The 12,685-nt window shown below is 34.5% G+C and overlaps 1 pseudogene; it reads right to left on the bottom strand.

Moving 5' to 3' along the window:
- The window catches only part of LOC141491477 (baculoviral IAP repeat-containing protein 5 pseudogene), a 104,680-nt pseudogene that overhangs the window by 70,717 nt on the left and 21,278 nt on the right, over positions 1–12,685 (bottom strand).

The raw sequence follows: 12,685 nt of genomic DNA, 5'->3' as shown, positions 1-12,685 counted from the left end.
GATAAGAATTATTTGGAAAATAAGAAAAATTGATTTTAAAAGATAAATAATACATTTGAACTCAAAATTTTTAAAGATAAATATTATTCCCATATAACTGAAAAAATGATTTTAAATATGAAAATATAAATAAGTTATTAAATAGTAAATAAAAATATAGTTGAATGTTGGCTCATAGTAAAAGCCTGATAAATTCTTTTCAGATATTTCATTCAAGTCATTCAAATGACTTTCCCAATATCACATATGTAATAAGCACCAGAACATTGAGCAATCAGTAAATAGAGTATTTTTCCTTAGAGCTAACATCTTTCTTCATTTTTCTTCTTTGTTTTGGATGATGCCCTCTGAAACTTTGCTGTTTTTTGAGTGGTTGTCAATCTTTTCCTAACACCCTTCTCTTCATTCTACTCAGTGTCCTACAGTTTTAGATATAGGGTTCAGCATCACTGAAACCAGTTGATGGGAAGGGCTATGCAATCTGAGATGGGAAACCCTGGTGGGTAGAAAGAAAGTAGGAGCCAGTCAGGATAGAACAGCCAAAGTAAGAAGAGTTGATTTGATCTCTGATGTTTGGTTGAATAATAACTAACATTAAAATAAGATTAAAAATTTAAAAACTGTATCTGGTAGTCCTCTCCTATGTCTTGCCACTAGATTCATGACTGTGGAGGAGTGAGGCCAATAATCTAACACAACCCTACCTCATTTAAATCCAATTCACTTGCAAATCAAGACATCATCCTGCTGAACTCATTGGCCCTCTTTGTACAAAGGATGAACAGAAACAACACAATAAGGTGTGACAATTTGTTAATGTAGCAGGTAGAAAACAATGGATAGAGAACTAAATCAGAAGTCAGGAAGACTTCTCTTCCGGAAATTAAATCTGACTTCAAACACTTACTAGATGTGTATCCTTAGGCAAATTACTTAATCCTATTTGCCTCAGTTTCCTCATCTGAAAAATGAGCTGGAAAAGTGGCAAACCCTCCGGAATTTTTGCCAAGAAAACCCCAAATGGGATCACGAAGAGTCTGACATGACTAAAATGACACAACAATATATTAATGTTATTATAGTGAAATTCAGTTTGTATCAACAATACACAAGTTTTGCCTATAGAAATATAAACTATTATTGATTGACTTTGTGGTGTAATGGAAACGGATGGGTGGTACTGGGAGAAGGATGGAAAAAGGGCAGGCAATGCCTTTTTCTATAACCAAGAGAGGATCTTAAGTCCTTCTTTTTGTTTCAGGATTGCAGGGGCCAGCTGAAACAAGTGATAACTGGTGAATGGAAGTAAAAGAAGGATGCTAATGGGAACCTGTTTGTCCAACTCTTGGATTAATATTTTCCATTTGTTTCCCCAGAATTTAGCCTTAGCCCTCGCATACAAAAGGTGTTACACAAAGTCTAGATGAAAACAATTGAACTGGAAGTGTTTAGTGAAAGTTACTGTGTGTGGTAATGAAGTAGAAGCATGTGGCTACAGAGAAGAGTGAATGAGTGATCCAGGGAGAGACATGTTGAGGCTGGGATGCACAGTTGGTTGCAACACTCAAGAGTGTCTGGTCTTGATTTTCCTACTTAATATTAGCATTTGTGGTGAGAGGGAGTGTTCACTTGGGTCTGCTTCAGTTTGGGTCAAATAGGGTTCATGTCATTCTAGAACCAATCCCACATCACACACCAGATTAGAAAAATGAGCAATGAGAGCCAGATTCAGAGAAATTCATCTAAGAAGCATTTATATATTGCCTACTAGGTGCTGAGGAAATTAATATATATATATATATATATATATATAAACACTTACTACCCTCAAGAAACTTTTACTCTTTTACTCTATTGGGGGGGGGGGGAGCATGAACACAGAAAAACCAAAAACTCGTGCAAATAGATAAAAGTGCAAAGGGGGAAGGAAGAGAGAAGGCATTTGTAAGAGAATTAGAATAGGTTTCTAATGTAATGTGGAGTAATTCAACTACCTGATTTGTATCTATTAAGATTACTTCTGATTTCCATTCCCTAGAAAAGAGTGATGATTCTCAGCATTGGGTATACAATACAATACATTTTTTTTAAAGAGATTACTATGTGGGGGCAGCTAGGTGGTGCAGTGGACAGAGCACCAGCCCTGGAGTCAGGAGTACCTGAGCTCAAATCTGACCTCAGACACTTGATAATTACCTAGCTGTGTGGCCTTGGGCAAGCCACTTAACCCCATCTGCCTTGCAAAAACCTTAAAGAGAGAGAGAGAGAGAGAGAGAGAGAGAGAGAGAGAGAGAGAGAGAGAGATTACTATGTGCTAGATAGTATGCTAATTGTTAAGGATAGAAATTTGTCTAAAATATAATCACTGACTTCAAAGAGTTTAGAGTTTAATACATAAAAGAAAGCTGAAGTGAGATGGAGAGGGAAAGTACTTTTTAGCACAGGGATATTATGATAGAATGAATTCAAAGGGGTGCAGCTGCTAAGAAATTAAAGAGTTTGAGAGGTTTCTGTGACCTCTTTAAATGGAGGCCTTGAGAGGGCGGTTTTGTTTTTGGGGTTTTTTTTTTCCCCTCACACATTCAATAAGGACAGAGTTGACTGAAGGTACTAAAAATAAAGTGTGAGTACCAATGCTGTTGTCATGATGAATTTCCTTGTGATAAGTTTTTCCTGGGAAGAGAATGCTACTGGCAGAATAGAATCCAACAGATACATCTGGTGAGAAATGTACACGGAAAATGTGAATTCCAATCTCACCCCTTCCACTTACTACAGCTGTAATGTTGGGCATCTCACTCAATATTTAGGGATATAAAATGGGTTTAAGGTCCTTCCCAACTTTAATATTATATGATTCGGAGATATGAAAATGTTTTTAGGCTGTCAAGAATTGTGTAAGAACTGTTAAAGTCTTTTATATATCTAAGTCTTTCCCTTCTTAGTCTTCCTTACAATATAGCAACATTGACTTATTTGCTCTTCCTAATATCCACGATGTTCCATTGTTTTTTTTTTACTAAAAGTCTCGTTTTGCCTTCGTTGTTCTCCCTCTTCACCTCTTGCCTTTCCTGGACTCCTTTAAGACTCAATTCAAAACAGACTTTCTACTGAAGGCTTTTTCTTAGGAGTAGTCCTCTCTTATCTCTTCGAGTTATTGCCTTCCTTCTGAGATTAACTCCAGTCTACAATGTATTTAACATGTGTATACATGGGGTCATAGTTCTAGACCTGGAAATGACCTTTTAGGACAACTATTGCAAGGCCTTCATTTTATAAATGGGGTAAATGAGGTAGAGAAAGGTTAAGTGACCTGTCCAAGGTCACACAGGTAGTAAGCATTACAAAAGAAACGTTCGAACAAAGGTCCTCCACTGCCCAGAGACAGTTATTATTCCATGATGCCTCTTAACTTTAATTTCAAAACTACCAATAAACCATTTTTCTTTTTTTTTGAAGCGGTAGAAGAGCACAGCTGGAGGATAGATGAGTACCTGGGCCTCAGGTTCCTCATCTATACAATGAGGGGATTGAACATTGACTTTTGAGGGAACTTTCTGTTAAAACTGTGATACTCTGATCCTACATGGGTAGTATTACCATTTCAAAAAGACTGAGAATCTGTACTAAACCACTATAAATTTTTGATAGCATGGAAAAAACAAACCTATTCCCACTGTAGATACTCACTAAGGCATTAAAGGGGTTAATGCCTTAGTGACAAATGACTGAAACAATGTGGCAGATGCCCTCAGTATACCTAACTCCTACCCTTCTCAAGCTTTACTTGTCCAGCTTAAATCAATGTCTCTCATACCATACTTCAAAGTGAGAATCACTTGGTTCAAGTTGTGAAATTGGGTTCTCATGCAATTTAATCCACCAAGAATAAAATGACTATCCTGGGAAAACAGAAAGCAATGTGGATTAAGTGACTATATGCTTGTGAACATTCCACTCTTGTTTTTATAAAGATTTTAAATTTGTAGAGCAACACTTTGGAAAACAATCTCTTTTGGCTCAACATATCAAAGTTTTTGTCGTTTCCTGACCTTCTAATACAAGCTTTTCTTGTAATTTATTAATAGAATATAGATTCCCCCCCTCATTTAATATAGGAGAAATAGGCAAGCTAATTTCTGACAAATTTATTTTTAAAAATGTCATTTCCCTTTGATGAGGACAATACAATCTTGAATGGGAGTTTAATTTCAGTTTCATCTCTGAATAGAAACTGTTTAAATTATATTAACAGACTAAAAAAGAGTATTTGAAAAAATAAAAAGGAAATATTCTCAAGAAAATTTTTATTTTGCTCTGTTTGGTTTTACAGAATAACATATTCATTAGTATAAAACTAAGGTACTACATATGAACTTGTTTTTCTTGTTCATATATTCCCTGAAAAATGTGAATGGAAAATCGGGGACAAAAATGTCATTTCCTACTACCTCTTTGTTTTGAGATTCCTTCAGTGTTTAAAGACATCAATATCAATGAACCAGAGTAACTTAAGTCCATCTGATTGGGAAGATAATAATTTGGTCTTGAATTCACTTTTTCAGAACTTTACTGGAGTACATGTGTGAATTCCCATCAATGTATTCATGCTAACATCTTAAGTGTAAGCCCTTTGCTCTGTTTAAAAAAGAAATAACTCATCACTTTCCAATAGTTTCCAGAATTAAGAAACATTAGAATGTCTAATGGAGATTTATATGCATGTTTCAGAAACCACAGAGGATGAGAAGTTGGAAATCACAATAACTCTGAACACTGGATATGGGAGAAGATGAGGAAGTGGAAGACAAAGGAGGATGGCAATGAAAAGTGCAGATAGATTAAATTCCTATGACTATGTCACTGAAATAAAGTAGACAGTGAAAAGGCTGAATGAAATTAGATTTTTAACAGATAGAAGGGCTTATCCCCTTCTACCCATAATTTAGCACAGGAGAAAGAGCATGTTCTTTCTGTTAGAGGATCTGATATGAATTCTGGGTCTGTCACTTACTACCTATGTAATTCTGATGCCAAGGCCAGTACTTTACCAGCTCCTAGTCCTGACTTGGAGTTAGGAGGATGGGATCATATACCTTCTCAAATACTTGATGCTTACCAACTGTTGGGGCCTTGTGTTATCCTGATTGCCTTGTATCCAGAACCATCTCCAATTGTCCTGATTCATATCTGGCCACTGGACCCAGATGGCTCTGGAGGAAAAAGTGAGGTTGGTGACTAAGCACAACATCCCCTCACTCAAATCCAATTCATGTGCTTGTCATGACATCACCTCTCTGAAGTCATGGTCTTCTTTGAGAATGAAGGACAAACATCATCTATGCAATTTCATATAACTTCCTTAATGTCTGGGCCTTAATGTTCTCATTTTCAAAATGGAAATATTAGACTTATAAGGTCCCTTCCAGCTATGAATTTATGATCATATACATAAAATAGAGCAAATGCCTAATAAGGATTTCCTCTTCCAGAAATCTATATAAAGGCATGCTATCCAAAAGTGTCCTACCTAAAAGCATAAGTTACATCACATTTGATGATATAGTCTTTTTCCCCCCATCAAAAGTCAATTAAGAAGGACCATATAAACTGAAACACCAGAGTTTTGTTTGTTTCACTTTATGAGGAACAAAAAAAGAAGTGATTTAAGAAACTTAACAAAATAGAAAAGTAATCAGATGAAGCCACTGTGAAAAGGAGACTATGCTTTGGATTTAAATCTCTTTAATTCAAAAAATTAAAAATGCATACAAATATATGCCAAGAATAATTAAGCTCTTAATCATGAAAGCTGAACTACTATTAAACCAGAACATGTGCATCCCATGTTTTTTACAGTGACCTTACATTTACCCTTCACATGTAACTTGCTTCATTCAAACTAGACTTTTCAGTGGGTTCCATCTCCATCCCTTATTGTCCAGTTAATGTACCTCTTCTGCCTGTGCTATTTTCTATGCTTAGAATGATGCAAGTCCCTTTCATCTACCCCAGTCTTTGGAAATATTAATTTTAATTTGGATCCTAGGTCAAATTGGCCTGAATTATCTCTTATTTGAGGTCTTTCTTGACTGTGCTACTCTTCAATCACTTCCTTCTTACTTTCCCCGAACCCTCCCCTGGCATAGTTTGTGTGTTTCTTGTGTATAAAATGTGTCCAGGTTTTTTGGGCAGGTATCATATGCCCCTAACAAGAAGCATGATATTTTTCTCCAAAAGATCACATAGTTGTTGTTCATTTACACAAGGCACTTGTGCATCATTTAGAAAACAAGCCAAAACACGGGATATTAAAGAAACCCCTTCATCATCATCATGCCTTATTTTAACAATTGGCAAAGCGAAAAATTGAAGTATTTTTAATACTCCCGGGGGGGGCATAAGAATGCTTTTTCTTTTTAAACAATTTATCAGAAATCTAGAGTTTCTTTAGTGCTTAATATAGCATAACACTCTAGAGACTGATTTTCTTAGATAGCAGCTTAAACAATATAAACTGTACAAAAACGGGATTAGTTTTTTTCTAAATATTATAATAAAGTTGCATTCCCCAATGCTATGTTTGGTTTAGATGTAGATATGTACTATTCTTCAGATCTCTGAGTTCTTATAAACTGTGTCTTCAAACATTCTTGAATGAGCTAAAAAATTAATCCAATTCAATAATTCAGAAAGTCTTTATCCTATATGCATTATATATAGGGCAACATGTTATATCCTGGGAAAACAATAATTTTAAAAGAGATATTTTAAATACAATGTCCTGTAGGCATCTCATACTCAATTTGTCCAAAATAGAACTTCTCTTTCCTCTTAGAATCATAAACTCTTCCATTTTCTGAACTCCCTCCTATTTACACAGATTCCCTTCCTTGCTGTCATCCTCATCAATCCACTCTTATCTTATCTTTTCTTAATACCTTTACTAGTCACCATTCTAATTCAGGACTTAGCCCAAGCACTTTGCAAAAGAGCAAACTGATTTGTAGAGAGGCAAGTTACTTGCCCAGGGTCAGCTAGTAAATATACAATATGGAATTTGAGAACAGGTTTTCCTCACTCCAAGCACAGTCCTGTCTATCACACCAGTTCTCCTTGCTTGGGTTTTATTTTTTTCTGTTAATAATGAGGGGGAAAATATTGTTTAAATGTATAAAACAAAAGAAATGAGGAAACTATTTCTAAGGACTGATAAATTTCTGTCAATGAAATAAAAAGTCCTTAAAAACACAAAACAAAACTCTGGTTTGTCTTCTAAAGTTATATGATCTAAAGTCAATAAGGACATCAGAGATTATCTGCTCTAATCTCTACATTTTACAGATGAAGAAAGGAAAGAACAATATGATTGCTATTTGTTTAAGATCATACAAGAATTAAGTAGTAAGCCTAAAATGTAATCCCAGAAGAGATCTTCTGACTCCAAATTCAGCATTCTTCCCATTACACTGTCATACAATCTTTGTAATATGTCTATAAGTGGGAAAAAATGATCAGTTTTGAATAGTTTTAAAAGAAACATTTCTCTAATCATGAATGGACAGACTTCGGAAAAGCCTGGAAAGACTTTTATGAACTGATGCTGAGTGAAGTGAGCAGAACCGAGAGAACATTGTATACATTAACAACATTGTGTGATGAATGGCTATGATTGATAGCTCTTCCCAGCAGTACAATGATCAAAGAGAATTCTAAGGATGGAAAATACCATACACATCCAGAGAAAGAACTACGGAGTCTGAATGCAGACCAAATCATACTATCTTCCATTTTTAAAACATTTTATTCTTTATAGTTATTTTCCTCTCATGATTTTTATTTTCCCTTTTCTTTTGAATCTTCTTTCACAACATGACTATATGGAAATATGATTAACATAGCTATACATATATAACCTATATCAGATTATCTGTTTTCAAAGGAAAGGAGCAAGGAAGGGAAGGAAGGAGGAAAATGTAACACTCAAAATATTACCAAAAAAGAATGCTTAAAGCTATCTTTGCTTATAGTTTGACAAATTATTTAATTAAAAAAAAACCTCTTGTCAAAGAAAAGAAACATTTTTCTATTTATAGACTCAGTAAAATATTAACCACTAGTCACATGTTAAATGACATTAACCATCATATATGTCAGAAAATCTTAATCTGAAGGGCTTGATAGCAATTGTTCATATTTATATGATGTTTTATTGTTTAAAAAAACATTTTTCCCAAAGCTATCCTAAGAAGGGCATAGTTCAAGCATTGTTATCATCCCCATTTTATAGGGGAAGAAACAGATTCAGAGACATAAAATAATATATACAAAGTCACTACAGGTGATGAATGTTGGAATTAGGGTTCAAACCTAGCACTCATTCCACTATATAGCACCTTGACACTCACTTCAGAGATCTATCACCTTCCCATTCCTTTAGAGAAATTGATGGAAATCCAGATATGATCTCTAACTTTCCTTCCACCTCTGAATCTATGATCTTCTACTAAATGACTTGACCAAGATCACATACCTTCTGCATGGTCAAAATTATATCCAAAAATCATTCCCAGTCAATCATTACTAATTCTATAAAACCATTCACAAAAAGTGTTTGTGATGATGGGAATACAAAACACTAATTTCACTGTGTACTAAATATGGTCAAGTCTAGTCAACCTGTATTTATCAATTTGCCAGATGCTTTGCTAAACACTTGGAATTCGAAGGAAAGGCCTCAAAGAGGACTAATGCAAACCAAGTACAAGCATGATATACATGGGAACATCTGATCTTCACAGATAGACATGGTACACAAACTAAATGGAAAATCTTGGATCTCTTTGCGTTATGGTTTAATGCCTTGTTTTTCAGTTCCTGTCAGATAGAAATCCCATCCAATTATAGAATTATGGAATGAACATCCCAGGAAAAAATATTATGGTCCCCCCTTTTCCTTCCCTTTCCTTTTGGAGTTACAGCCTAGGGCAAGCCCTAGTACAACCAGCTGTCCATTCCTTTTCTGAGTCCCCACCCTTCTTTAGCTTTCCAAAACCAAGGGAAGACACCCAACCCCTAAGGGCCTCCTATTTTTTAATTCCTTCCTCTCCAGAGAACCAAAGTCCCACCCTCACATATGTCACCCTCACAATCTTATGAAGCTTATAATTAAGTAAAATGGAAGGGCTGGTAATGGGGAGAAAAGGGAAATGTAGAATAGACTAAGTAATGTTTGCCTCTCATCCCTCTTTCTTCAAGAGTGAATTAATATTCTATTTTCCCTTAGTCTATTATTTCTTTCAACATGCCTGCTTTTGCATTTTTATAGCCATTCTTTAACTTCCCCATACCTCTCCAACTATTCTTATTCCTTAATGCTTTGTAGAGGGAATAGGAATATATAAACTTTGACTGGGTTGAAAAACCACTGAGTCAAATCTGTTGTTAATTTAAAAATAAATAAAACCTCAGTAATTCTTTATAGAATAGATATCATGTTTTATATAAGAAGTTTGAAGAGTTTAACATACAGAACAAGTTTAATTCATGTGTTTGCATATTTATGTGTGTATGTCTGTGAACACACAGACACACAGTCACACAGTCACACACTTGCATTATATTCCACAAAACAGCTTTCAGCTAAACATAATCATTCCAAAAGGAGTAGTTCTCTAAAGGCAGTGTCCTGAAAAATAGTTTTTCAACCATAGAATTGTTATGAAAAATTGAAGTTCCTAACAAGAGACACATTTAAAGTCCTTATGTAGGAATAAAATTGCAGCATTAAGAAAGCATACACCAATAAGCCAGGGAATAATATACTTACCTAAGCATAGCATAAATAAAATTCCACACATGACAATGGCAAAAAAAAATGGCCAATATATTTTTACAAATGATAAAGAACTCAATAAAAAAATAGAATTATGTCTGTTAAATTGAAAAGTACATACACTATTGCCATGATGACCATATTTTTCTAATCAGAAATTCAGGATACATAGTTTGACACAAGATTTATCATCCCTATTAACACCTGATCCCTGCCACACATACCATGTATCCACATAAATATATAACTTTAGATTCATATAGGATGGGTTAGAATTTATAGTTATTCTTAAAGAAAAAAGGAGAGATTGATGCCTCTTGTTTTTCATACCATAGTAATTTTCAGATATGCTTCACCCTAAACCCAATGAGCCTTCCCTTGAACCAAAGTAAAAAATTTAAATCAAAATTGTCAAAGTAACTACATTTCAATCAATGCAACCTATGAGTATGTAACACCCTATTTCTCCATTGAGAGGAAAGAAGTATATTTCATCATTTTTATATACCAAGATTAGTCCTTGACTTTAAATTAGATTTTAGGATTAGTGTGTCTCTCTCTGTGTGTGGTGGTGTGATTGGATTCCTAGTTTAGTCCATTGCTGCCTGTTTAAACCACATTGAATATGCAATAGTATTTATTTCTGAGAAAATAGTAGAAAGCAACATTGTTGCAAAGTTAGTAACTAGGTAAAACAGAAAAATGTGTCTAGATAGTTATTTACAAAACAATTATTTTATCTCCTTCCTTTCCAAACACATTAACTGGACAATCAACAAACATTTCTTTAGTGCCTATAGTTATCTAAGAGCTGGGGATACAAAGGAAAAAAATGAAATAGTCCTTGCCCTCAAGAAAGTTATACTTTGCTCAAGGAAATAATATGTTCCCATATGAGTTCATATACAATATATACAGAATTTATAGGAATTAACTTTTTTAGGGGAAGAATATGTAATTTTACTCTGATATGTCTCCACTCATATCAATGGAGCTACTCTTTGGATTTTTTTTTAATGAACTAGAGTTGGAGTATAAGGGAAATTGTTATTTGTTTCCATTGACTTATTTGCTTTTGAACCTTTTGATCTAATCCATTTGTTGCTTCAGACCTAGTTCAGACTCTATGATTAATTTTATACCTGGGCAGGACTGATAGATGTTCAAGAGAGAATAAATAAAGTTTTGAGTGCTGCAAAAGAACCAATCACCACATCAAGCTTCATAGAGAATGAACCATCAAAACCCAAATTTATGCCACAATTAAAAACTTTGCAGAAGCATATGAACTGGTTTTCCCCACTTTAAAATTCTATACTTCTATGATGCCAATTCCTGAAACTTCAGGAAGTTTTCCATTCCAAATTATGCCATCCATACTCTGATCATATTGCTCAATACTCCTCTTATTAGAGCCTGGACTCTTTTCTTGGAACCCTGAGTTCTGATTGGTGAACTTTCATTTTATCTCACCTAGATCCTGGTATTCACTTCACTTTAGTCATATTTGAACCATGTCAATTGAGCATTGATCATCTCCTCTCCCTCCTTTCCTTTATAAGTTGCCTTCTCCCATTTGAATATAAGTTCCTTGAAGGTGACTTCAATGTATTCCTAGCAGTTATATACATAAAGAGTTCCTAGAACATAACTAAGGTTTGTTTTTTTTAACACATTCACTCAAAATCTGTTCACAAATACAGAATTGCTTAGGTCTTTTTTAATATAACATTTACTCTGCTTTATCCACTAAAATTTCTCAAATGCCAAAATTCTAACAATCCAAGAAAATCAATAACAATAATAATGTCAGACTATGCCTTAAGCACTTTACAAATGTTATCTCATTTGACCTTCATAACAACCCTAGGAAATGGATATTATTATCCCCATTTTATAATTGAGGAAACTGAGGCAAATAGAAGTTAAATGACTTGCCCAGGGTCACAGAACTAATAATGTGTCCCGATACTGTGCCAACAAGTGGTGACAAAAGAGATATTTTAGTATCAATACCAACAATAACAAATCATTTTAATGAATAGAATGCCAGCCTCCATGTCTAGATAAATTGAGTTCAAGCCCCATCTTTGACACATATTTGGTTGACTAATGTTTGGAAAATCACTCATCACTTTAATGGTCTAAACAACAATCTAAGACTTCAAATTAGAGAAGAGTTGCCAATCTGAATTAGTAGCAGAAATCACAGATGTAGACAAAAAAGATTTTACAAAAGTGAACAAAATAGCACCTTATGTAGCATAGAAAAATTCCCAATCTAATTTCTGGGGTTGGGGGGGGGTGAATAAAGATTTTTTTCCCTCTTCTTCTGAATAGGCACCTGTTATATTTGGAGCAAATGGGTATGTCCAACCTTCATTCCAACTTTTTTATAAAAAAGTAACCTTGCTCAAATCCTGCCTCTGACACTTAATAATTACCTAGCTGTGTGGCCTTGGGCAATCCACTTAACCCCACTGCCTTTGCATAATCTCCAAAATGATTGAATCTGTCCACAACTCCAACAGTGCATTAGTCCCTCAAATTTCCCACATCCTCCCAACATTCTAGCATAGTCAATCTGATAGGTGTGAGGTTTTACCTCAGACTTGTCTTAATTTGCATTTTTCTAATCAGTGATTTACAACATTTTTTAATATAGCTTATTTTTTTTCCTAAAACTGTACATAATCTTTGACCATGACAAGTGGTGAATGACTTGTATTCTTACAAATTTGATTCAGTTCTCTATTTATCTGAGAAATGAGGCCTTAAAAAAATTGTATTAGTATTACATAATTTTCAAATGCATCCTCCCTTTTCTGACAATATTAGTATTAAGAGTGC

The sequence above is a fragment of the Macrotis lagotis genome, chromosome 6 (assembly GCF_037893015.1).
Source record: "Macrotis lagotis isolate mMagLag1 chromosome 6, bilby.v1.9.chrom.fasta, whole genome shotgun sequence".
Taxonomy (NCBI): Eukaryota; Metazoa; Chordata; class Mammalia; order Peramelemorphia; family Peramelidae; genus Macrotis; species Macrotis lagotis.
Note: the sequence above shows the minus strand (reverse complement) of the source record. Positions and strands in the feature narration are given on the sequence as shown.